Genomic DNA, 27466 nt, shown 5'->3' on the forward strand with positions numbered 1-27466 from the left:
ACATATGGAAACTGATGCCAAAGGGCAACTCATAAATGAAGATCAGGAGGAAGCCAGGGATGGAAATCTGGGATGCTCCAGAGGTAACTTTGCAGGGATGGGGGAGAAACCATGACTGGAGTTGTTGGTTGTATTGGGATAGGTAATAATAGAACCACAAGGGCAGTCCCATGGATGTGGACAACAGAGGAGAAGTGGTCAGAACAGTTAATATCAGAACAGCCTTTATTATTTTCCCCAAATGCAGTGAATAGCCACTTATAACACACGGTCTACTAAACTACTCCTGTCACAAATCCTCACACTAGATAACTTTTCTAAAGACTTGCATGTAAACATAACTAGACAAAGCAATATAGCATTAAACGACTGGCAGGCTGTATTTTGATCCATAACATTAGACTGATACATCTGGGGATAATGACTTTGCTTCATGCTTTCAGAACTCCAGAAAAATGTTGTTGTTTCTCCGATCCTCTTTGCCTAATACATAACCTGGGCATTTCATAATCGTCTTTTTTGCTCTTCTAGGGAACCTCTGCATATCTTTTGCAACTGCAGGCAACCAGCTGGTTACTTTTCTAATCTGATATGGTTTGAGGTGATCCACATAAATACCCTTGGATATTTCTGTATCCCATGGATAGACTCAATGCTGGTGCTAATGAGGTCAGTTCAGGGCAGAGTCCACATTTCCTCTTTACAGGCAATATCCAAGGTTGCATTGTTTGACCCTGGACCTCAGCTGATAAGTTCTCTTTCTCTGTAGCTAATTTGAGGTGGCCTATATCATTCTAACGCACAGTGTTTATTTCTGCCTCTAAAAGTATTAATTGGGTTGTGCATCTTCTTAGTCCTCTAGCTCATACAAGACAACATCAACTGGCTAATTCATTTCTCGTCAATGTCCACTTTACTGTGGGGAAACATACTGACCTCTAGTTTTGCCTGCTTGTCACTTTTGTGCTCCTGTCCCCATGCCATAGCCTATGGCGAATAACCCAAATATATTTATATTACCCATTCCTCTCAAAATTTTAAAGACCTGAATCATGTTTCCTTTCTTTCTTCTCTAATAAAAACATTTGGTTCTTCAGTCTCGATTCATTTACATCTCCAAAGCATCAATGTCCTTCTGTAGGTTGGGTGCCCAGATTTGCACATAATATTAGGAAAGTGGCTACAGCAGTGACATATTCTTGACTAGAACAGCCTGTTTCAACTTGCGATCAAATTCCCTCAATGCACCTTAGTGCCTGATTGGTCCAGTTAGCAGCTTCACATAGAATCATGAGTCATGCAGCACAGAAGAGGGCCATTTGGCCCATTGTGCCTGTGCTGGAATGACCAAATACTTTCAGTGATTCATCAACAAACACCCAACTGATTGGCTGTTTCCATATTTGTGATTGGACACCCATTAATCATATAGACCTTGTTCCTCTGGCTCTTAAAGATACAAGAATTAATTTTTAAAACTCCAAATTTTACAATTCATAATTCATCTTCCACTGCTAATGGGAGTTGTTACGCTGTCGTCATCAATAGAATATTTGTTGTAAGCCACAGCTCGCTGATTCTGTCTATCCCACACATCCGATAATATTTTAATATAAAGCACATTTTGATATCTTGAAAATAGTTTATTGACTTTTTTTTGTGAGTCAGGTTTGTCAGATGACTGACAGGACAAAAGCGGACCCTGACAATCACAAACCACATCTTGTCAAACCAGACATGTGGAATAAATTTGATTCTTTAGGTTACAGCCCAACTGGACAGATAATGTTTCATAGACAGGAAAGATCGTAGTTTTAATTCTTACTTATTTTTCCCTTAATGACTCCAAGCTTTCAGACTCAATTTATGTTGCTGGCTCTATCTGACTACCCTATCCCTTCAACTTTTTAAAATATATTTTAATAATATGCTGACCTTATATAGACAACCTGAACATGGAAAAAACGAGTAAGGTTATTGGGAACAATTACTCCTGTCCTGTCAAAAACCCAGGTTGCGTGCACAAACCCATGTCATTTTTAGCAGGTGAATTCCTAACCCATCTGCTGAACATTTTCCTTCGTGGCTAAACCACATGGCTAAGGGGGATGTTATTTTAACCAACCCTCCACACTGAAGAAAGCTGGATGTGAGCGATTGGCTCTGTGTTTTTGTAGTTGCAAGATAGAGGATTTAATTCCACCCGTAGAATGAGAATCCCAGACCACAGAGAGGAAACGGCTGACTATTTATAGACACCAGGAATGCAGGTTTAATTATCTATTCCTGCGCCATGCCTGTGCTATTCAGCATGAAATCTTTTATACTTACCAGGAATACACAATGGATTAAAGATTTACATTAAATTCTAATTGCTTGTTTTAAACAGCAGTATTTCCATGTGCTTGGTTGCCATAAAAGCTCAGAGTCCTGAAAGTACTTAAATTAAAATCTAATTACATGTTCTAAATAGCTGCATTTTTTGGCATGCTGTTAGCCATGACATCGTATATACTTACTGGAAATATAAACTCAAACTGGAGTTTATATTAAAATCTAATTAGTTCACATATTCACATACCAATATTCCTAATGGAAAGCAGTGATAGCCTGTATATTAACTCTTCAGGTGTCAGCCTTGGTAGCACTCTCACTTCTGACTCAGAAGGTCGTTGATTCAAGCCCCACTCCAGACAATTGAACACATAACCTAGGGTGACTCTTCGATGCAGTACTGAGGGAATGCTGCACTGTCGGAGGTGCCGTCTTTTGGATGAGACGTTAAACCGAAGCCCTGTCTGTCCTTTTGGGTGGATATAAAAGATCCCATGGTGCTGTTTGAAGAAGAGCAGGAGCATTGTCCCGGTGTCCTGGTTAATGTTTATCCTTCAACCAACCCCTAAAACAGATGATCTGGTCGATTAGTTTGTTGCTGTTTGCGGAACCTTGTGTGCGCAAATTGACTGCCGCGTTTCCTACATTACGACTATAATTCAAAAGTACTTCATTGGCTGTAAAGTGCTTTGGGATGTTCTGAGGTCATGAACGACACCATATAAATGCAAGTTCTTTCTTTCTTTGTTTCTTTCTTTTGTCTGGGCCTCGTGGCACTTTGGTGCGAGCTGACAGTGCTAGACACCCCTCCACAGGCAGCTCGTCCCACGAGATAATTAAATGGGCGGCCCTCAGGTAAGTTCCGGAACGGGTGGGTTGGGCAACGGCGGGGGGTGGGGCGGCAATCGCCAGGATTGTGGAGTCATGGGGAGGACTCCTGCTCCTCCTGGCTCCACAAAACAGATTAAAACATTTTTTTTTACAATACTTACTTTTAGTTGGCGGCCCCAGGGGCCACTGAAGAATCCTGACACTCATTGGTAACAAATTTTGTAGGTTGGTTCCATCAACATATTTAAGTGGCCTAATGCCGGATGCCTAAAAAATTGTCCCCATGAATTTATCAGCAGCACCAATACCTGCGCAGATTGTTATTTGCGCCCATTTTACACCTGGAAAATGGGCGCAGGACATACCAATTTCTACCCCTTTTTCTCTTTGACAACTGGAGTAGCTTTCCTGCACAAGGTTTAAAACAGATGAACAAGATGTGATCTTTCAGCCTAGTTTTAAGAATGCTACAAATTAAATTATCTACTGTAGTGCTGCATATTCTCAAATTCGAGTTCAAAAAATCAAGAAAAATTTAGTAAATCATTTTGCATGCATGCACGCCAGAAAACGCACATGTCTTGGAAGCTGTGACTAATCTGACCCACTGAAAAGGTTGAAAGGAAGATTTATTCTTTAATGGTTCTATTGGAATGAATTGACAATGAATAAATAATATGCTATTTCTATTTAATAGTTTCATCATGAACCCTGCAGATATATTTATTTGTTACAACTCTTGTTCCTCTATTCATTCCTTTGGTAATCATTCTGCATGTTCCTCATTTAGGAGACAGGAAAGGCAACTGTAAGCTTTGGATTTTTCCATTACTGCCGGCAGTACTGTTCCCTAATTGGTGTCATGTGGCAGACAGCCCTGCCACCTTTGACCTACAACCTGGGAGGTTGTACTGATACCATGAGCCACCATTTATAAATACAGAACTATTTCTTATTTACCAAAGGCAGTACTCACACACAAGGCAGAAACAACACAGCGCTGATATAAGGTTATCAAACACAGAGACTGGCCCTGACATGACATTGTGGAATATTTGTGAACAAAAACTTATCTTGTTTGTCTGAAATTCTTCTCTCCTTTTCAGCAGAAACCTGAACCATTTAATATAAATGAGTTAATGCCTCTGAGAGAAGAGAGAAGAACGTTAGATTAATCTATTAAGTCCTTGTACGCTACTGTCCTACGATATAATTTCAGATCCAGTGTTTTAGAGCAATTTCATAAATCAATATTTATAACAGTCTTGTGTCTATTCTCCATCTGTGTCCATCACAATTTATTTCAGGCGTAACACGTACCAATCTCTATGTCACTTGAACCAGATTGGCTCAAATTTCATATTGCTAAAACAAGCAATGACAAGTGGAAAGATTGGAAACATATTAATGAAAACTGGGACAGTACTGAGGAGGTACGAAGTGTACAATCAATAATCACTAGTCAGCAACTAGCTACCAATAAAACAACTTAAAAGGAGAATATGAACTAATGAAAATACACAAATTTGTTTTTGATAATCTTAATGGTTGTTACTTTGTTTTATTAGTAACCTGAGGAAAATAGTACTAAAATAAGATACCTGCACAATAAATACATGAAGTTACACAATTCACTCTAATTGTGTTTGAAATCTCTCCAGTAATGTTTTTCTCCCGTAATCTTTCTCTCAGGTGCCTGTGACTTGAGATCATGGACCTTCCCTGAATCAATAGGCTGAACTGAGTAGAATACAGCTCCCACTATTTTGCGTAAGCACATAAAGCAGAAAAACGCCCAGAATGCAGATTGAGACTGCTTCCCATTTTGAGTTTAATGAACACCATCACATTTTTGGAGCTGACAGTATTCATTGCACCAGGATTTTATTTATGATTGACAGGAGGACTTGCCATTCCTACAGCATGCCTGGACTTGCTTGTAAGCCTTGGCCTCTCGCCTTATCCAGTGATGTGAAAGAACTGATGACCGACAGCATTAAAATGCAAGGCAGCTATCACTAATTTGATATTAGTGAGGATATTAAAAAACAGACACAATTACACATTACCCATTGATGGTAGATGTGAATTATTTTGTATAAAAACAAAAAATAAATGAGAGCAAGTGGAACTATCTATATACAAGGGTTTGTTCATTTATGTAAATACAGCAATGATTTATTCATGTAACTGTTAGGTGAAGGGAACAAGTTTGTTTCTTTATTTGTCTGCCTGCAGTGGGTGAGGAAAACATTACAGGGATCATTTTCAGACTTTGTGTTTCTGCTGGGCAGCCTTCCCTGCTGAAAGTGCACATTGATCATTTAGGCGGAAGCTGCACATACTTTTCTGACCATTCAAAGGACGGAAAATTGTGTACAGTGCTGTCCAAATTTCTGATAGGCAAGGGTGCTTGCCAGGAGTGCAAAGTCAAAAAAACTACCTGTTATTTATTTCTGTACTCATTTCTATTTTCAATTTGATCCATAAGCAAAGCCATGGGGAGTCCATTACCTACATATATGTTCATCATATGTCCATCGTGTAAAAAATATTGATTGGTTCCTAGTAAACTTAAGCCAATCCAAAACAGTTACTTCACTGTTGAAGAGCACAACTCTCATAAACTTCATATCCTTGCAGTTGCCATGTGTCATCATTCCCCACTCTCACTCCCCACTGCTCCCTTGCTGCAGCGTAACTTCTGACTCACTATGAGCAATGTGACGGGAATTGCAGTAATATTATCAAATTGCAATAGACCCTGTGCTAAGCATCATAAAGGCCACCGTAATTTAGATAATATTCGTGTAGCTCCTATGGCATTGTTCATTGTGTGTCGGATGTTGTAATTGGATCTCTGTCTCTCAAGATACGTAAGGTTATTTCATCTCTTTAAAGTTGAATGATACGCAAATCCTCTAATTAGGCAGTATGAATGAACCCAGTATCCCCTCCTCAGCCAAGTATATTAATGAGCCTGGGCTAATGACCTTTCTAAAATAGCTGTTAATGCCATTCTATGAAAAAGCAGGCTATGACACTAGTTCAAGCCATTGTGTTCATTGTAAGAAGGAATCTCAACTGTAAAGCCTGATCATGAGTTTTTATGGGTTTAAACATTTTTGGCACCGACAAAATTAGGACATTCCTGATGTTGAAGCAGATGATCCAGTCCTAACAGGCACCGGATGCAGATGCATATCCCCATTTATAGTGCTAGGGCATTCAGACATCTACTGCCGTTTTAACGAAGGGTCCCATCTGAGTGTTAACCCATGTTTCTTTTCCAAATGCTAACTGAGTCATTGTGCATCTCCAGCCCTTTCTGATTTTTCATTGGACAGCTGGGATCAAAGAGTGTGAAGAATAAAGAAAAGGAGGGAAGGAAAGAATGAGGAACAATAGTATAAATTGAAGGAGGGTGGAGCCATGGTACGGTGAATTGGATTGGGAAGTTTCTGAGGGGGAGGTGGCCACTTGGCACTAGAAGGGAAGGAGGAAAAGAAGCTTTTCGTTACTCCCTCTTATGGCTGTCAGATACAAGTCCATGTACTCCCACCTTATGGCTGTCAGATACAAGTCCATGTACTCCCACCTTATGGCTGCCAGATACAAGTCCATATACTCCCACCTTATGGCTGTCAGATACAAGTCCATGTACTCCCACCTTATGGCTGTCAGATACAAGTCCATGTGTACACAGAAAAATGCTGCTTAAAATTTGCATTGCACAGTAATCTGTCACTTGACAAATTCAAGTCATTCAACCAGAAAGCAACAGGTGGGGAATTTTTTCACTATCCATTAACTGTGAAAAAGCATCTTGGGCTGCTATTAATTTGGTTTTGGACCAAGTGGGCTGTGAGGACATTCCTAAAATGGAAGCCAGACACCTGTGTCTCGTGTGGAGAGATTAATTATTGAGAGTTCCCATGAATTTTCATAACCAGCGACGCAAAAATCAGAACATGACCAATGATCTCATCCCCATCCCAACCCCTATCCAGTTTTGGACGGCAGCCCCATAATAACTAGCTATAAAACAGAAAGGATTTATTTATTATTACATTACATATTACACAGAAGCTACAACACAGAAACCGACCATTCGGCCCAACTGGTCTATGCCGGCATTTATGCTCCACACGAGCCTCCTCTCACCCCTCTTCATCTAACCCTATCAGCATATCCTTCTGTTTCTTTCTCCCTTATGTGCTTATCTAGCTTCCCCTTAAATGCATCTATGTTATTCGTCTCAACTACTCCTTGTAGTAGTAAAATTAATAATCATTATTATTAATATTATTAATATTAAAAATATTAGTAAAATAGTACTACAGTTGCATTGCTTCCGTACATTTCCAAGTTGTTTAGATTTTGCTACGGCACATGAAAAGTACTGAAAAAGTTGTTTAAAGCAACAGTGGAACATGTCCCTCGGCTGTGAGAACTATAATTTGATCAGTTTTAACCACCAGTGCTGAGTATGGAGACAAACTGTGTGTCGCAGACTATAATCATTCTAGTGAATGGGTGACACAGACTGCACTCATTCTAGTTCCCCTTCCAGCTTTACAATTAGTTTCTTGACGTTTAGATAGTTAACAAGTATAGTTAGCAGGGACTATTTATAAACAGGTGATGGGAACTCTGGAACTGTCAAGTTATTGATAGTAGTTGCTTTTTTTGGCCAGGCACCATGTTGAGAATTCTGAAATATTTTATCACAGATAAGAACATTGTTCAAGGCTGATCCAGTTAAAAATCCTAAAAAGTATTAATTATTAGGAAAAAACACAATATTAACTCACAAAAAATTACTTTAAAATTGTTTACAATGCAATTCTTAACTTTTTCCACATTCATAACTAATTCCACATGAATATAGCTTATAATTTTAATGCAGACCATTTTATCTAAGTATGATTGCACAGGCACCTAAATACCTGTTCAAATGAAAGCCCCTTAGGCTGAAATTCCTGTCTTTGCTAATGGTAATTTTAGCAAAAGGGTAGATGTGCATATAAAGCCATATCACAACTTTTACTAATTTACTTTTTCACTGGAATTATTGAAGACTGGAATTTTGACCCTCCATATTGTTCAGGCACCTTACCACGCTTACCAATAATACATACGCAAAAGATAAGTGGGGTCTCTTTCCACAACTGGCTCCAGGACTGCACATCTGGTGATGGGAGGTTGGAATTGAATTGATCCTTTGTGTTCGACTTGCTAGTCTGATATCTGATACAGGAGGTCCTTCGCAATCCTTGGGGCTGTTGACGAATGATTTGCTAGCATTGCTCATTATGGTACCTGGAAGGATAGACCTGTATAGGGTAGAGAGGCTGGGATTATTTCTATTTGGTTCCCATAACCCTGCATGTCAGTGCTTTAATGGGTAAAGTAATCCAAGCCGGTCAAACAGTCGGAAGTTTACTGGAACTCTGTGATGGTAAGCTGTGCGGTTTTAGTTGGTTAAACTGCATCCGTATCTCTATGCACTCTTGGAAGTTTTCAAGCACTAGTTCTAGCCAACCAGCGCCTAAATTCTCTGGGTTTCTGTGATTGGTATGTCCCTATGGAGAGAACATACTTTCCATATCACCTTCATGTCCCTACTTCATTGGGTATAAAGCTCTTTGGGACGTCCTGAGGTCGTGAAAAGCCCTATATAAATGCAAGTCTTTCTTTCTTTCAAATTAGGGAACAGAAACTCCACCTTTGTGGATTTCCCAGTAGTTTGATTGTGTCTTAGCAGAGCGATGGCTTTCTGTGCATGTGTGATACCTGACTGACCAAAATAAAACAGGAAAAGAGGAAATATATATGTCAATAAATGCCAAAATATCTACTACAATTCTATTACAGACAATATAGGGTAGCCTTTCTGGTTCCTGTGCAGAGCTGGTTGGACTAGATCAGATTGGGCCAAATGCTGGGATTGGGCCAAATGCCGAGAGCCCACTGATTTCGGGAGTGGGCTGTCCAGCGCAGTAGAAGCACTTAGTGTGGAACTTGGACATTTTACCTGCTAAAATCATGGAACAAAGAAGGGGATGTCAAAGGGCAGCACCTTTTGAAGGCACTGCCCTTGAGGTGCTGCTGGACCAAATGCAGCGAAGGAGGGTTGTCCTATTTGGGGCACCCTTGACTTCAAACAGCTGCCTGCATTGCATTGGAGAAGGAGAGAGAAAGAATCATAGAATTACAGAATTTTAAAGCACAGAAGGAGTTTATTCTGCCCATCGCACATGTGCTGGCTCTGTGAAAGAGCTATCCATTTATAAATAGAGGCATTGAGTACAAAAGCAAGGAAGTTATGCTGAACTTTTATAAAACACTAGTGAGGCCTCAGATGGAGTTTTGTGTTCAATTCTGGGCACTGCAGTTTAGGAAGGACGCCAAAACCTTAGAGAGGATGCAGAAGAGATTTACTAGAATGGTACTAGGGATGAGGGACTTCAGATATGTGGAGAGATTAGAGAATCTGGGGTTGTTCTCCCTAGAGCAGAGAAGGCGAGATTTGATAGAGGTATTCAAAATCATCAACGGTTTTGATAGAGTAAATAAGGAGAAACTGTTTCCAGTGACAGAAGGGTCGGTAACTAAGGACACAGATTTAAGATGATTGGCAAAAGAACCAAAGGCGACATGAGGAAAACATTTTTTACGCAGCAAGTTGTTGTGTTCTGGAATGCACTGTCTGAATGGGTGGTGGAAGCAGCTTCAATAGTAACTTTCAAAAAAGAATTGGATAAATACTTGAAGGGAAAAATTTGCAGGGCAATGGAGAAAAAGCAGGGGAGTGGGACTAATTGGATAGCTCTACAAAAGAGCCGTCTCAGGCACAATGGCCCAAATAGCCTCCTTCTGTACTGTATCATTCTATGATTCTATGATTCTATTTTGTTTATTGACATTTTAAAGAATGTGGAGGTTTATCTATTGCTGTGTAAAACAAAGGCTTCTTGCAATACAATAAATCTGATCACTTATTGCGGCATTCTAAAGTACAGGCTGCAAAGTTTCTTGAAAAAACTTCTATGATATCACCAAATACTGCTTATTTTGAAGCTATTCTTTTGGATTTCATTTTTCTAAACAATAAACTCACTTTTTAAAGAATTTTGTAAAAGTTGAAGTAATGTCTAGGGGGCGTCACATTTTGCTTAAAGTATTCCTGTCTGATATTAGAAAATAATAGTCTGAATCTTTTTCAAACTTTTAAAACAAAATGTTAATCTTATCATTGGCATGGATGCTCCCTCAGGTAAGATTTCCCTTCCTCCTGGGCTGTTCCAATGACAATTTATTATGGGGACTATCGTGATGCGTCAAAGAGTGGTCAGCCTGAGGGCTGCTTTGAAACCGTCCGATTCCAGGAAACCACAGTACGGGCAGGGAAATCTGGAAACTCTAACCGAAGTTGGGGCCAGTCCCTGAATCTGCCTTGCGGTATAAACAGGGTGAATTCAGGATGAGGAACCAGTTCATATTGTGGAACTGCTCCGATTAGGGTGTAAAGAAGATTGTAGTGGAAAGTAATATGTGCAGTAGGATTAAGTTACGTAGAAGGTATTCTGTTTAAACTTTATACCGTTGAATCCTAATAAATGCACAACTTATTTGCCAGGAGTTATTGTACTTGGATCAGGCTTTCTGTGAACTCACACTAAAAATAGGTTATTTTAAATCTTTGTGCTTTGAACCATTTAATCAATCATGCAGTAATTTAGTCCAGACAGAACAGAAAACACTAAAATGCATCTGATATTTTACATTAAAGAGATTAGACTTCGAAAGTATACTGCTGTCTCCTGTTAAAACCGACAGTGGTTTATCTATATTTTGTGTGCTGAGCACCAAAAACTCGCATGTTACACTGGAATGAAGATTTCAGATTGAAATGTTATGCTTGGAACGAGACATTTATACAATGGGGATGAATGGGAAGTGGTTTTTGTATGTTGGAATTTGACACTTGGATCAGAATGCCGATTGGATCAGCTATGTATTTATCTGGAATCCACTATAACACATTTGCTTTGATGAAATGTTAACTGTAACTGTGTCCAGAGATCATATTTTCCTGGCAGCTGCTAAGACATTTTAGCAGCTGCTATACGGCGGTATGCAAGGGTGTGTTTGTATTGTAGTCATCACAATACAAGAGAAATGGAATGCTACTGTGGCAACATCTGTAATAAAACTAAACGACCACAGATAGTATAATTTAGTATTTAGAGGGATACGGTTTTGTTTTTAATGAAATCTTCCATTTAAAGATGTAAAATCAGATCATCTCACGTTAGCCTGCACTGCAAAATAACTAAAAACTTTTGTTCCAAAATAATAGTTTAATAATATGGTTGGTGTAAAGTCCTCGATCTCTGAGAGTCCTGCAGTGAATTTAAAGAATCCATTTCTGCATTAAAAGACATAAACAGCTTAGTTACAGTTTTTACTTTGTTCCAGTAGAGACACATTTGCCTTCCATACTTTTTACGGATATAATATGCAACATTACAGATCTACTGAAATTATTATTGACTAAGCAATATAGGGGCAGTGTCCAGAATACTTTGTTTACTATCCAAAGAGGCCTGGGATAGTCTTGGTGGGACCATGCAGTCAACCATGAGGGAAAGTTCCTCTTTTCTCTTTTCAGTGCTCTATCGCCAGATGGGGTGCTGGTAGCTACAAGTAAATGCCAACAACTGGTGGTTTTAAAAAGGGGACCTCAGAGTCAGGACACCGAAAGTCTGTCTTGCAGCCAATGCCTGATTTCAGAGACCCCCAGCCGCAATACTATTGAACGCATTTCTTAAAGGTGGTAATCCCTTAACTGTGACTGAGCCACCCGTTATCAGGAAGTGCTACTGACCCCTCCACTCATGCCAGATTGGAAGTACCCAGGCAAATGTGCTGCTTTCCACTACAAGTAGAAGAGGAGCGTAGAGGGCAACACCACAAGAAGAACTATAGAGGGAGGTTCATGGAGGGAGGTCCATAGAGGGTGGTCCATAGAGGGAGGTCCATGGAGGGAGGTCCATGGAGGATCCAGGGAGAGAGGTCCAGGGAGAGAGGTACAGGGAAGTAGATTCAGGGAGAGGTCCAGGGAGGGAGGTCCAGGGAGAGGGGTCCATGGAGGGAGGTCCAGGGATGGTCCAGGGAGAGAGGTCCAGGGAGGGAGATCCAGGGAGAGAGGTCCATGGAGGGTCCAGGGAGGGAGGTCCATGGAGGGGGGTCCAGGGATGGAGGTCCATGGAGGGAGGTCCATGGAGGGTCCATGGAGGGCGGTCCATGGAGGGAGGTCCATGGAGGGTCCAGGGAGGGAGATCCATGAAGGGAGGTCCAAGGAGGGAGGTCCAGGGAGAGAGGTCCTTGGAGGGAGCTCCATGGAGGGAGGTCCAGGGAGGGAGATCCGTGGAGAGAGGTCCAGGGAGAGAGTTCCATGGAGGGTCCAGGGAGAGAGGTCCAGGGAGGGAGATCCGTGGAGGGAAGTCCATGTAGTACACATAATAGGCACATTCAGCACATATTCAAAAAAGGCAGTTAATTGATTTATGTTTGGCTTGTACCCAGCTCTCTCTTTCTTTCGAAGGTCCTTTCTCCACTGTGCAAATTGGCCGTCATGTTTACCTACATAACAATAGTGACTACACTTAAATTTATTGGATGTGAAGCACTTTGGGATCCCATGGGGACTTGACAGACACTATATAAATAAATGCAAGTTCGTTATCACCAGTGAGACCCTTCTAGGAGTAAGCCCTCCCGAGGTGGGGGCCCAGAACACCATGCAGAAATGTGCATACCTAAGTATGTGGCAGATGGCAAACATAGAATCTGCATGGAAAATATTACAACAGACAGGTAGTGAGGAAAGATATTCATGCATCTAGAATGCACAATAATATTAAAATGTTCTCTGCTATCCCTTGTGTTTCTTCACAGGTGAACGGTCCAAAAGTTCAGTTGTTCCAAACATTCCAGATTCATAGGATAGAGCAGTACAGCAGGATTCACTTGGTGATGGTCACTATACTGTTAGTGAGGGCTGTCATCATAAGATGCCTCAGAGAGGCTCGGAGATGCCAGGCAGAGATTTAGCCTCTCTGAAATCCTCGTTGGAGGTAGAATGAATTCTGAAGATTTATTAGCCTACAAATGATTGTACATAAGCTAACAATTCCTGTGACATTCCTCTGGCCACTATTTTAATGGAGCTGTTAGCCTGCTTATTTTAAATGGGTTGACACCGCTATTAAAATTGTAGATGGAGGAATATCATTATCCGCTAATCTCGGAGATAGTCATTCCTTTGTTATTACCTCCTTTTGAAATGTCCCCAAAATCCTTTGGATCTTGCTGAGGCCTGGCCATCTATAGGATCAAGCTAAAAGGTTAGAATGTAGATTAGTTTCTTCTGATGTCATCAATCTCGTGATTCCATGTAAAAAAAAGTGTAGCAAATTATTATTTTGTTTTTAAAAAAACAACATGGAACTCTCTCCGAAGCTAAAGAAATAATAAAAATATTTTATTTGATTCTGAGTCACTTAGAGAGAAAAAAAAATTCCCTTTTGTCTGCTGTTTCCTAGAAGTTATACAATCTGGGTCAAACATCTGCTCACTTTTCAGCCTCCGTGCCAGTGCTAGTAAGAGGAGATGAAGTAAAGTGCCCTGTATTGGAAAAAGTGACTCACTGCACAAACGTGTTTTAGGATCGAGACCGATGGGGAGCACTGTCATTACTGCAATGACATTTTGAAAATATTTCCTTGTGGCAGTTAAATGCAGCAGTTCTATTTTTCCAACAGAATTCTGTGTAAGGTTAACCAAAGGTGAAACAAGCGGAGAATTCACTGGTGGATTAAAACCATATTCTGTTGGCAAGGCAATCGTCAGGAGAGCAACAAACCAGTTTTAACTGGACTTTATTCTGAACAAATTAAGATTCTACTGTTCGCAAGCGGTGTTTATTGATCTTAATTTTCAAAGATGTTCATTCGAATGATTGAAAGTGATTCAAATGTCTTTGGAAATAAACCGAATAAGCAGTCAAATGATGGGGGTGGGGGTAAAAACGTCTTTAAAGGGATCACTAAATTGTGTTGTTTTGCAGTCATTTTTTCAGCATGGCCAGGTTTACAAAAGCACTGCCATTCCACAAAGATACTTATATCCTCTTTATTTCTGCGAATGTCTCTCCTGTGGAGAAATTGTAACAGCAACATATTTTAGTGGACAACTTCTACATATTGGCAGGTCTTGTTAACAACAAAAAAAAAACTGCCCCCACTGCCAACCTGGCTGAGATCAGCTAACTCAGTGCGGACCAGGAATCGAACCTGCCACTTTCCCAGCTCCCTCTCTGTGTACGACCACCGCTCTTCTGCAGGTTATGTCAAATCATTTGCGTCTCCTCCCTCTTGTGTTATGTTCACACTTGCCCCGCCCCAAATGTCAGGTCTCACATGTCACTGATGGATGTAAAAGCTGTTAGGACATTCAGACAGGCCTTTTAGGATTTTTGTGATCTAAAGTCTGTGGACTTTTGGCAGCAACCTTCATTGTCGCGAGCAGTGGAAAACATCCCTGGCCGAGATGGCGGGCAGACTGTTGCAGTTTCTCCAGTGAACGCTGTTAAATGCACCATTTGGATTAGTCTCCTTCTTCTAGTGGAAATATTGTAAACCAGATCATCTTAATGCAAATAATAATTTGTGCAGCCCATAGGCTGCCACGCTTTCATGCAAAATTAATTTTCCTGAGAGATGTTTGATTAATCTGTGGAAAAGTACATAGGTAGTTGCAGAAACAATTGGTGTAGTGCAGCAATCCTCATCTCATACAATACAACAGGAGCAGGTGCAGCATGTATCACCACACACTCAATAGAATAAGAAGACTTGCATTCATATAGCACCTTTCACGACCACAGGTAGTTTTGAAGTGTAGTCACTGTTGTAATGTAGGAAACATGGCAGCCAATTTGCGCACAGCAAGGTCCCACAAACAACAATGAGATAATAACCAGATAATCGTTTTTTTTTAGTTATATTGGTTGAGGGATAAATATTGACCAGGACACCGGGGAGAACTCCCCTGCTTTTAACAGCTATTAAACGTTTGGAACTTGTACACAGTGATCAGGTAAGTTCACACTTCATAGAGAGCAAATTAAAAGGCAGATCGGGCGGGTAATGGGTCTGCTCCACTCGCCCAATCGAACTTTGTGCTTTGGTTTCATTTGCATTGACTAGACGAGCTGCCCATGCTAACCGTGCCGCTAATAAAGAAAGAACTCAAATTTATATCGCCCCTTTCATGACTTCAGGACGTCCCAAAGGGCTTTACAGACAATGTAATACTTTTGAATTGTAGTCATTGCTGTAATGTACAAAATACAGCAGCCAATTTGCAGACAGCAAGATTCCACTAACAGCAATGAGACAAATGACTAGATTATCTGTTTTAGTGGTATTGGTTGAGGGATAAATGTTGATCAGGATGCTAGGAGAACTCTGCTGCTTTTCTTTGAATGGTGCCATAGGATCTTTTACATCCACCTGAGAGGGCAGATGGGGTCTCGGTTTAATGTCCCGTCCAAAAGGCAGCACATCCGACAGTCCAGCACTCCCTCAGTACTGTACTGAAGTGTCAGTCTGGATTATGTGCTCAAGTCTCTAGAGCGAGGCTTTAACCCAGACTCTTCTGACTCAAAGGCACGAGTGCTACCGCTGAACCGCAGCTGACACCTTATAGGCAGCTTTCTGTTTGGGAGGATGGGAAATCTGGTGGGCCTGCCGCCACTTAAAGGCAGCCTGCAGTTCTTAAAGGGGAGGTGCACTTTCAAAGATGGTCAGTGGACAGCAATTTACTGAGGCAGCAGGCAATATGATGTTGGCCAGAGCACCCCAATTCTCCGACGCTGCTGTAGAGGTCATCGTGGAGCAAGTGAAGAATAGGAAGGAGGCCCTCTTTCCTTCAGATGGGCAATGGGTGCCCTGGCAAATTAGTCAGTAGCTGTGGAGAGAGGTGGCTGGACAGATCAATGCCAGCAGCACAGTTACCTCAATTAAGCTGCAGTACAAGTAGAAATTTAATGACCTTACCAGGATTGCCAAGGTAAGACATCACTTCTCATCTTTCTTACTCTATACACAGTCCTGCAACACCAAACTTTAGCCCCAACATTGCAGTCCTTCCATCCCCTTTACTTTACAAGCCTCTCCTAGAATAATAGAATCTTACAGCACAGAAGGAGGTCATTTGGCCCATCATGCCTGTGCCGGCTCTTTGAAAGAGCTATCCAATTAGTCTCACTCCCTTTCCCTTTCCCCAAAGCCCTGCAATTTTCTCCCTTCAAGTATTTATCCAATTCCCTTTTGAAAGTTACTATTGAATCAGCTTGCACTACCCTTTCAGGCAATGCATTCCAGATCATAATGGGACACTACACGACACCTCCATCTGCTTGCACTCACACACTCAATACCCGCTACTGAACTCACAACGACTTCCTCCACTTGCCCACACTTGCTGTTTCTTCCTCTCAGCATCCACATTATACTAAGCTGCCTCACACATCTTCAGAACCCTTCAACAGGGCACACATTAACCAACTCTCACTCTTCTTGCAGGAGAAGCTTGGCGAACAATCAAAGGGAGGCTCCGAGCACAGTGTGGGGGGTGGGGGGATCCTGTTACATTGCAATGACTCCAATGGAGGATGTCACTATTGACAATATTGAGAGAGGGAAGACATGTTGGATTGGAGATGGTGAGGCTGGAGGCCACGCGCAGCAAAGTGCTTGGGCATTTTCCCTTACTTTTCTCTCTCCACTTAACTCTAGCTCACACGCACAGCACGAAGCTGCATATCGCTGCCACTCACCAGCTCCTGCTTACCCTGGCCATTATGTGCTAACCCATGTCCCTCTGCCCTTTCTCTACGTCCTTCAGCTGACTTGGGTTCTGCAGCTGCGCAGCCAGATGGGGGCCAATCCTCCCAAAGATACACCATCCTTGGGTCTTACCTTTCCAAGCTCCAAGAAATCGTCACCCTGGCTGGTATGGATAGTGAGTCAGGGGTGTTGTCCATCATTATATATGCATGTTTATTACAAATCATGGCGCTATGTTAAAAAAAAATTACGTTTCTGTAAAATTGAGCTACATGGAAAGGGTTAAATATCCATGCCAATTAAAAAATACATGTGCTTACAAAGGAAGGAAGCATTTGCAATGTGACAAGTTTACATAGTCAGTTTCCATTGTGTTGTGATGTATAATTGTATTTTGTATTGTGTTTTGTATTGCTTAATGTAGTTGTATTTGGTATGTGCTTAAAATAATTGTACTACTTAAAGTGACTTCAGAACTGCCAAATAACTGCTTGAACTCTGTGTTTGATCATTCGTAACAGGATGAAAGAAAGAAAGACTTGCATTTATATAGCGCCTTTCATGACCTCAAGACCTCCCAAAGCTCTTTGGAGCCAATGAAGTACTTTTGACATGTAGTCATTGTTGTAGGGAAATGCGGTGGCCATTTTGCACAAAGCAAGATCCCACAAGCAGCAACGAGCTATTGACTGGACAATCTGTTTTAGATATGTTGGATGAGGGATAAATATTTGCCAATACACTGAACTCAGTGCTGCACTGAAGTGTCAGCCAAATCATGTGCTCAAGTCTCCAGAGTGGACTTTCCCTTATGTTGTAAAACATATGAAAAGCACCTTTGAACCGTCAGATACAAACCCACAAAATTGACGATCCTAATGAGATGGAAAACGATTCAGAAAAAGCAATTAACAATGACAAAGCCATAAAAGGGGCCCCGACAAGGCTAGTAAAGGGGCGGGTAGGTGGGGGAAGGTTCACTCACGAATGTCTTGATTAAACTGAGTCCCATTGTTGGAACTGTGATAACGAGATCATAAATATCCGCTCTCAGGAAGAAAACTGGTTACAAGCAAAAGGACCTTGAGGAAATATGTCCTAAACAAGAGGGTTATAAAAATCTGAGGAGAATCGGTGAAATTGCTATCGTCAGACAAGAAGAGCCAATGGCAGGCCAGGAACTGCGAGAACGGGGAATCCCAGGCAAAGGACAGAAGGACCAGGTCATCGGTCAGGGGTGAGGACCCAGACTGCACTCGGAAAGGCAGAGTGTTGAAGGTCACTTGAGAATAATACTGAATTGTAGAAACAATTAATAAACTAATCAGAGAATTTAAATCAAATACGTTTGGTTCCTGAATCTCTAGTTCCTGAGTCTCTGGGGTCAATTTTAACATAACTCACCCGTCGGGAAATTGACGAGATCGGGTGCACAGCTGGCTTTATACCCTGTCCGATTTTACTTTCTGTTGAAGTCAATGGAGAGTAATGTTGGATGGGATGTAAAACCAGCTTCTCACCTGATCTTGTCAGTTTAGCGATGGGTGAATTATCCCCAGTTCCTGAGTAACCTAGATTTGCTGAAAATGGAATAAGTTTGTTTGGTCACGGGCAATTAAGATAATTCTTAACATCATCATCATCATCATCATCATCATCATCAACAACAACAACAACAACAATAAACGTGCATTTATATAGTGTCTTTAACATAGTAAGACGTCCCAGAGCGCTTCACAGGAGCATTATTACAAAAAAATTGATACTGAGCCACATAAGGAGGTATTAGGACCAATGACTAAAAGCTTGGTCAAAGAGGTAGGTTTTAAGGGGCGCCTTAAAGGAGGAGAGAGAGGTAGAGAGGTGGAGAGGTTTAGGGAGGGAATTCCAGAGCTTAGGGCCCAGGCAGCTGAAGGCACGGCTGCCAATGGAGGAGCGATTAAAATTGGGGATGTGCAAGAGCCAAGAATTGGAGGAGTGCAGAGATCCCGGTGGGTTGTAGGGCTAGAGGAGGTTACAGAGATCGGGAGGGACAAGGCCACGAAGGGATCTGAAAACAAGGATGAGAATTTTAAGATCGAGGCGTTCCCAGACTGGGAGCCACTCTTAATAAAGTCAAGAATGGATATAATCCGGCCAAATTGAGATACACAGGCTGATTCACAGAGCATGTGAGCAGGAGCAGGTGTAAGTGGAAAGTACAGCCCAGGAAATGCTCATTAGTTGCCCAAAGTGGGGTCCGCCTGAAAATCAGAACAGGCAGACCTCCCGCAGTAGGTTGGCGGTTCAATTTTCCTGCAATTTTGCTCCCGCCACTCCCCCGATTATAAATAAGAAGAATAAGACTTGCATTTATATAACGCCTTTCACAACCTCAGTGTGTCCCAAAGCGCTTTACAGCCTCTGAATTATTTTTGAGGTGTAGTCACTGTTGTAATGTAGGAAATGTGGCAGCCAATTTGTGCGCAGCAAGGTCCCACAAACAGCAATGTGATAATGAACAGATAATCTGTAGGTATAAATGTGGAAATAGTGAGACTAATAGCGAGACAAAAATCAGCTTTATAGAGTACGAAAGCAAAGTGGTAATATTAGACCTATACAAGTCATTGGTTGTGTCACAGTGAGAATATTGTGCTGAGTTTTGGGCATCCGACTTTAGGAAGGATGTCAAGGCCATGGAGAGATTGCAAAAGAGATTCACTAAGAGGATATCAGAGATAGGAGGTTTAGTTAGGAGGAGAGACACTAGAAACTGGAGCTCTTTTCATTATCGCAAAGTTGGCTAATAGATCTGCTCGAAGTATTTAAAATTATGTTGTTTCTTAATTCATTCTCAGGATATGCACGTCGCTAGCAAGGCCAGCATTTATTGCTCATCCCTAGTTGACTTTGAGAAGGTGGTGGTGGGCCATCTTCATCAACCACTGCATTCCATGTGGCGAAGGTACTCCCACAATACTGTTAGGTAGGGGGTTCCAGGATTTTGACCCAGCGACGATGAAGGAACGCGAAATATTTCCAAGTCATGATGCAATGTGACTTGGAGTTGATGATGTAAAATTCCACGGGGTCGATTTTGACCTTTAGTTGACTGACCAGCGGGACAGCTGACCACTCGTACCCAAGGTGAAGAGACAGCCACCAACAAGGTATGTGCAGGGCGGAGGGGGGCGGCAGGGTGAGGAGGGGGTGTCGTGATTGCGGAGAATGGGGGTCCCGGGCGGCAGCGGCCCAGATAATTTTTGTGGGGCTCGGAGGAGCAATCCTCCTCCTCTGGGCCTCACAAACATAATTCCAAACTTACCTTGGCTGGGCCTCTTCAGCTCCATTGCCCGCGGAACTGGTCGGCCTGTGCACGGCGCAGGCTCTGGCCAGTTCCAACCTAGGGCCCTGATTTCCATGTTAAAAGCGGCCTACCGCCTGAGAGAGGCAGATGCTTTGGGCGCCCAGTGGTAGGCCCCTTTCAAAATGTTACCGGCCTCTTGGTCGTTATCAATGGGCAGTAAGGCTACCGATCCCATTTTGAGTCCATCACTGCCCCATTAACACTAGGTGATAACAGTGAAAATTTAACCGTTTTGGTTCTATAATCAAACTGAGCCCTTCATCGCTTATTGTACAGCAGAATTTCCTCTCACTATAATCCAGCTTACTATGCCATCATCTCTCCATGCTTTCCTTGTTCGTACATCTATTTCAGAACCATCCTGCTCAAAGTCCCCAAAATTTACTGTATCCATAGAATTATTATCAATGTTCTCACTTATTTAGTATGGCTGCTAAGGAAGCTTCTACCAGACTCCCTTCTCCCTCACTCTGAATCAGTTTATGATTGACTCACAGTCCCAGTAATTTACAGGCCTCAGCGTTGCCCTTGCTCAACTCTGAATCTGATCTTTGAAGATGCTAAATCTGTGAATGGTAACTAAAGACCACATAAGACTGTTGCAAACCACAAGTTCAAATCCACAATTTTTTTAAAATTTGTTCATGGGATGTGGGCGTCGCTGGCGAGGCCGGCATTTATTGCCCATCCCTAATCGCCCTTGAGAAGGTGGTGGTGAGCCGCCTCCTTGAACCGCTGCAGTCCGTGTGGTGAAGGTTCTCCCACAGTGCTTTCAATTAAGAGAGCAATTGAACAACAAAATTGCTTAACTGTAACTGTAACAAACAGACAATTATTTACATATAAAGCAGTTCAGTCAGGATTGTCAGTCCCTCCAAATTGCCTGGACAAGTAAGTTTGGAAGTCTAAAGCCAGATCGGTGTGGCCTTGTTTACTACTGCATTTTCAGAGGATCTGCTTTATACTATGAAACTAAGCAATAAGGTCCTGCAATGCCATTGGAGAGGGAGAGGGACATCACTTAGTGGTCCCCACTTCCAGTTCTTTTCTTCTTGGCTGCAATCTGAGAATCTTGAACATTAAAGCCAACCCATGGCTTTTCTTCTGCTTTAGATTGGGATCGCAGTAACCAAAATGGCTTGGTCTACTTCACACTGAGAAAAGTCTGGAATCCCAAAAGTTCTGGCGACATCTCACGCAGGTAAGTAAGGTGTTCCACCTTTCTGCTTCTTCTGATACTCCCACTAAATGATTGTATCATAGATAAGGGATCGGCCATTTAGGACCGAGATGAGGAAAAATGTCTTCACTCGGAGGGTTGTGAATCTTTGGAATTCTCTACCCCAGAGGGCTGTGGATGCTCAGTCATTTGAGTATATTCAAGATGTGGAGATGCTGGTGATGGACTGGGGTGGACAAATGTAAGGAATCTTACAACACCAGGTTATAGTCCAACAGTTTTATTTGAAAATCACAAGCTTTCGGAGCTTTCCTCCTTCGTCAGGTGTGTGAAGGCTGCTGGTCACCCAAACACCATCTTAGATTTTACTTGGTAATAGATTAATATTACAAGAAATATTTCACAGTTTTTTTTTAATGGTGAAACAAGGAAATCGTCTCCTGTTAAGGAATAAGATGTAATGGAATGCTTTAATCTGCTTGACATTCCCAGTTCCAGCATAAAACATCCTAGAACATTTTTTCTTATCATCAATAGATCCAGTGTGGAGGTCTCTTAACTTCAAATCTGGAGGTGTCTCATCATTTTAGTTACTCACATTGATCATTGAATTCATTTTAAGAATGGAGGCTTTTGGCATACATGATTTTGCTGTTATTCTGTCAACCTGTCCACCACAGGACTTAGCATGTAGTCTCGACTGACACTTTAGTTCAGCACTGAGGGAGTGCTGCATTGTTAGAGGTGCTGCCTTTTGGGTAAAATGTTAAACCAAAATTCCGTCTGCCTGTTTAAATACACATAAAAAAATCCCATAGTGTCATTCAAAGAAGAGCTATGGGCAGCTGAACTCAACCTTGAACTGAACCAAAATGTTTATTCTTGGGTGAGTTAGCACCTCAGTACACCACTCAGGAAACAACAGGAATCACATTTATTTGTCCTTTGGGTCACTGGGATGTGCTTCTGGAGTATGTCCAGAACAAGATCCTGTGTGTGACAAAGCAGTCCCTTCTATTTTCTCTCGGCTTTCTAGGGGTTATGGAATGAAATGTACTGGATGCGTTAGCTAAAATAAAATAAAGGTTACATTAGACTCATAAATTGTCTTTCAAACCAGTGCTAAGATAGGTAGGTAGATAAATAGAATAAATTAGGGCTAGGACATTTAGGAGTGAAATCAGGAGGCACTTTTTTCACACAAAAGGTGGTGGAAATCTGGAACTCTCTCCCCCAGAAGATTGTGGATGCTGGATCAACTGAGATTTTCAAGGCTGAGATTGATAGATTTTTCTTTGGTAAGATCCCACACACCAATAATTGAGACGAATGATGAGCTAATCTGTTCTTAAAGATTTGCACATCATTCATCTCCATTACTGGTGTGTGGGATCAGAAAAGTAGGCCATTCAGCCCCTTGAGCCTGTTCCGTCTTTCAATTAGATCATGGCTAATTTATAACTTAATTTTACCCGCCATTGCCCCATATCCCTTGATAACCTTTCGTAACAAAAAACTATTGATCTATTGAAAAAGTGGGTAGATTAAGTTTGCTAATCAATCTCCTGTGATGTTGCAAACAGGGTGGGGGGTAATTTTGACTTTGGACGATAGCATGAAATGGGCGCTATCGATTCGGGGAGGGGAGGAGATCGGGAGAGGGGTCAGCAGTGGCAGCAGGCCACAGCTTCATTGTGGAGCCAGATCCTGGCTCCACATTCAGGTAAGTAGTTTTTACTTAACTTTTTGGCGGCAGCCTCCAGTGGTCTCTTTAAAGACCGCTGGTTTGGTTACTCTGCTATGCACCTTAGAAAACTGACCGTAGCATGCTGCAATCAGGCATCCACCAATTTCAGGAAGGCGCCTGAAATCAGAGTTAGGTCCTCCATTTGCACAGGCAATGGGCCTAAGGTCTGTTTTAGGCAGGCGCCCTGGATGACTACAGCCGCCCCAACCAATATGGCGGCAGCGCATAGCCAGTATAGAATGTGTGCTCGTGCGCCGTATTGAATCCTTCAGTGCCCATTCTGCGCGATCCAACTTCTAGGCCATAATCCTATGATCTACCGGTGAGTAAACATCTAGGGGGTAATTTGAATCCCAAAGAACGAGTGGGTGGGAGGAAAAAATAACAGTTTTTTGAAGTGGGATCGCAACCTGGCTCCAACATGCCCACTTCCGGATTTAACCCAGGTGTGTTTGGATGCGCGCGCACATCGGAAACCCAGAAGTCCCATCCCCACTTAATGCTGGTGGGCGGATTATTAAAGGGGCAATGTACCTCATTGTGATAGTTGAGGTACTTAATTTTTTTGTGGATTCTAAAGCTGAAACAAATTTAAGCTCACCTGCACGGATTTTCCATCGCTTCTGTTTCTCGTCAGGTGAAAGCAGGCAGGAAGGACTGGATCCATGAGCTGAGTGTCTTTATTGCACTGCTTGTGGGCCAGGAGCAGCAGGAGTGTTTTATCCAGGCCCAACCTGGTGCAATTGGACCCCTGCGATCGGCCGACCCCCACCCCCCACCGATTGTAGATCCCGCCAATGGTAGATCTCACCGATGGTGGACCCCCCCCCCCCACCACCGCTTGATGGTAGACCCACCCCACCTCCAACTCTTCATCCGACTACCAATCCGATCACCTTCCTGCCCCTGATCTTCTCCTCGGCGACCCCCCCCCCACCACCTGATGTCATGCACGGCTCATGATCTCTCCCTCCCTCCCTCCTCTCAGATTCGAGGCTCCTTTCCCTTCCGACAGGCGACCAGCCTGTCAATCTGGCTGGCTGTCACATGGGAAACCCGGGAGCAAAAATAATTACCTTCAATTAAGTTGCGATCGCAAATTGCGACTCACTCACTTGATGCCCGTGTTCCCCACGCGAACGTCTACCCACCCGCTGGGTTCCCGGCTCTGAGCTAAAATCATGCCCTAGTTTAGTAATTTGTAAAGTGATGTGTTGATAGTCCCTAATGACATGTAACGTGGATTGTACATTGGTTAGTGTGGTAGGATGGGGCTTATTTTTGGACTTTACAAATGGCACAAATCCACCCTTCTTTTTGTTTTCAAAAGCTAATTATCAGTTTGCAATCGGCATCACTCTTACTGACAGTACTGACCTTTGCAAAGACAGAAAGAAAGACTTACATTTATATCATGCCTTTCACAACTTCAGAACGCCCTAAAGTGCTTTACAATCAATGAAGTACTTTTGAAGTGTAGGCATTATTGTAATATAGGAAATGCGGCAGCCAATTCGCACACAGCAAGATCCCACAAACAGCAATTAAATAAATGACTAGATTATCTGTTTAAGGTGTTGATTGAGGGGTAAATATTAGCCTAAAAACTGGGGAGAACTCCCCTGCATATCTTATGAATAGTGTGTGGGATCTTTTACACTTACCTGATAAGGCATTGGTTTAATGTCTCATCTGAAAGGCAGCCCCTCCAACAGTGTAGTGTCTGCAGTATATGGGAGTCTAAGCTGGGATTATGTAGTCAAGTTTCCTGGCCTGGGACTTGAACACACAACCCTCTGACTCAGAAGCAAGAGCACTACCAACTGAGCCAAGGCTGACATGGTTGTGCCATAGTGGTTTCCAAAGTAACCAAGTCAGTGATTCACATAGTTTGTTTACACTGTAAACTTTGCATGGTTGCACTTACGGCATGTTTATATCACAGAAACGTTACGGCCTGAAGCTCCGTGTGCTGTGGAATCTGCCGGTTTGTATCATGATTGCCCATCAGGAGGACAATCGAGAAACAACTAGTCTTGGTTTGCAACTTTGTTTCTGGGCACTGCCAAATAAACGAGCTGTAGCCTGCATGTGATCTTATGCCACTGTCGGTGTGGTTGCCTCCTGAGGTAGCAATTTGCACTACCTCTTTAGACGGGTCTCAAAGTCTCTAAAGGCAGCAGCAGCAGCATTGCTTCATTTACCTGACATTTTATTACAGACAAAATCAGGCCTAATAATGGCAGCAGTGCTATTAGATAAATGAAGCATTAGTTCAGTCAGCAGTGGGTCACGATAACCTAAGCTTTGGTCAGGATAATCCCAAAGTTGACTTAAACTAAATGCAGTACATTTGGGGCAGCGAGTCAGCCCAATCAGAAGTCCCTTGCCGAACACACTAACATATTTAGAGTCATAGAGTCATAGAGTCATACAGCACGGATAGAGGCCCTTCGGCCCATCGTGTCCGCGCCGGCCATCAGCCCTGTCTACTCTAATCCCATATTCCAGCATTTGGTCTGTGTCCTCATCACAACTTACTTTTCCACTTATCTTTGTATCACCAGCAAATATGGCCACAGTACTCTCATTTCCTTCATCCAAGTTATTGATATAGATAGTAAATAGTTGAGGCCCCAGCACCGATTCCTGCGGCACCCCACTAGTTAGATTGCCATCCTGAAAATGACCCCTTTATCCCGACTCTGTTTTCTATTAGTTAGCCAATCCTCTATCCATGCTGATATATTACCCCCAACACAATGAGCTCTTACCTTGTGCAGTAACCTTGTACGTGGCACCTCGAATATTTTTACAAATACAAATACATTACAACGACTGATTCCCCTTTATCCACCCTGCTCGTTACTTTCCTCAAAGAACTCTAATAAATGTCAAACACGATTTCCCATTCCCATAAAACCATGCTGACTCTCCTTAATTTTATTTTGAGTCTCTAAATGTCCTGCTACTACTTCCTGAATAATCGATTCTAGCATTTATTCCTCACTATCAACCACACAGCCAATTTTTGTATCATCTACAAACTTATGTTTTTATTCGTTCATGGGATGTGGGCGTCGCTGGCAAGGTCATCATTTATTGCCCATCCCTAATTGCCCTTGAGAAGGTGGAGGTGAGCCACCTTCTTGAACCGCTGCAGTCCATGTGGTGAAGGTCCTCCCACAGTGCTGTTAGGTAGGGAGTTCCAGGATTTTGACCCAGCAAAGATGAAGGAACGGCGATATATTTCCAAGTCGGGATGGTGTGTGACTTGGAGGGGAACGTGCAGGTGGTGTTGTTCCCATGTGCCTGCTGCTCTTGTCCTTCTAGGTGGTTGAGGTCGTGGGTTTGGGAGGTGCTGTCGCAGAAGCCTTGGCGAGTTGCTGCAGTGCATCCTGTGGATGGTACACACTGCAGCCACGGTGCGCTGGTGGTGAAGGGAGTGAATGTTTAGGGTGGTGGATGGGGTGCCAATCAAGCGGGCTGCTTTGACCTGGATGGTGTCGAGCTTCTTGAGTGTTGTTGGAGCTGCACTCATCCAGGCAAATGGAGTGTATTCCATCACACTCCTGACTTGTGCCTTGTAGATGGTGGAAAGGCTTTATTTACCTACAAAAAAATCATCAATCTATTATTTCTAACTGTGTCAGAATCCAAGAGCCAAAAATGGACAGACATTTACATGTAAGTTAGGAACAGTGGGAGAAATTAAGAAAATAGGGTAAATTCCAACATAGGGAATGATAGCCAGCTTTATATAAACAAGGCTTAAATGCTGCTTCCCAGCCATTCCTTTGATCTCTTGAGACCCACGTGCTCTTTGGTGCCCTTGCTTTGGTACACAGGCCTGCAACTACCTTTGATTGAATACAGGAAGCAAAAGGAAGTACCCATTTCCCTGGACTTTTGTTTCAGTAACACTCCCAGCTGCTCTTTCATTGTAATCGTAATTAACTGCAGCCAGAGTGTTCAGTAAACATCATTTAACATGTACACAATGCAGTGTGGCAAACAACTTAAACCTGTATCAGGAAATACTCCATGAATTCTGTCAACTACTTCACATATCAAACTTCACTTCCGGCAAGATAGTTTCATAA

General features: G+C 42.4%; 1 long non-coding RNA gene across 1 annotated transcript in view; it reads left to right on the forward strand.

The window, feature by feature from the left end:
- LOC137341106 (uncharacterized) overlaps window positions 1-18430 on the forward strand; it is a 72425-nt gene extending 53995 nt beyond the window's left edge. The window contains exon 5 of the long non-coding RNA XR_010966963.1: window positions 18142-18430. This is a non-coding gene — a long non-coding RNA (uncharacterized lncRNA). The remainder of the gene's footprint in view (window positions 1-18141) is intronic.
- Window positions 18431-27466: the final 9036 nt, after the last annotated feature.

This window comes from Heptranchias perlo, chromosome 23, assembly GCF_035084215.1.
Source record: "Heptranchias perlo isolate sHepPer1 chromosome 23, sHepPer1.hap1, whole genome shotgun sequence".
NCBI lineage: Eukaryota > Metazoa > Chordata > Chondrichthyes > Hexanchiformes > Hexanchidae > Heptranchias > Heptranchias perlo.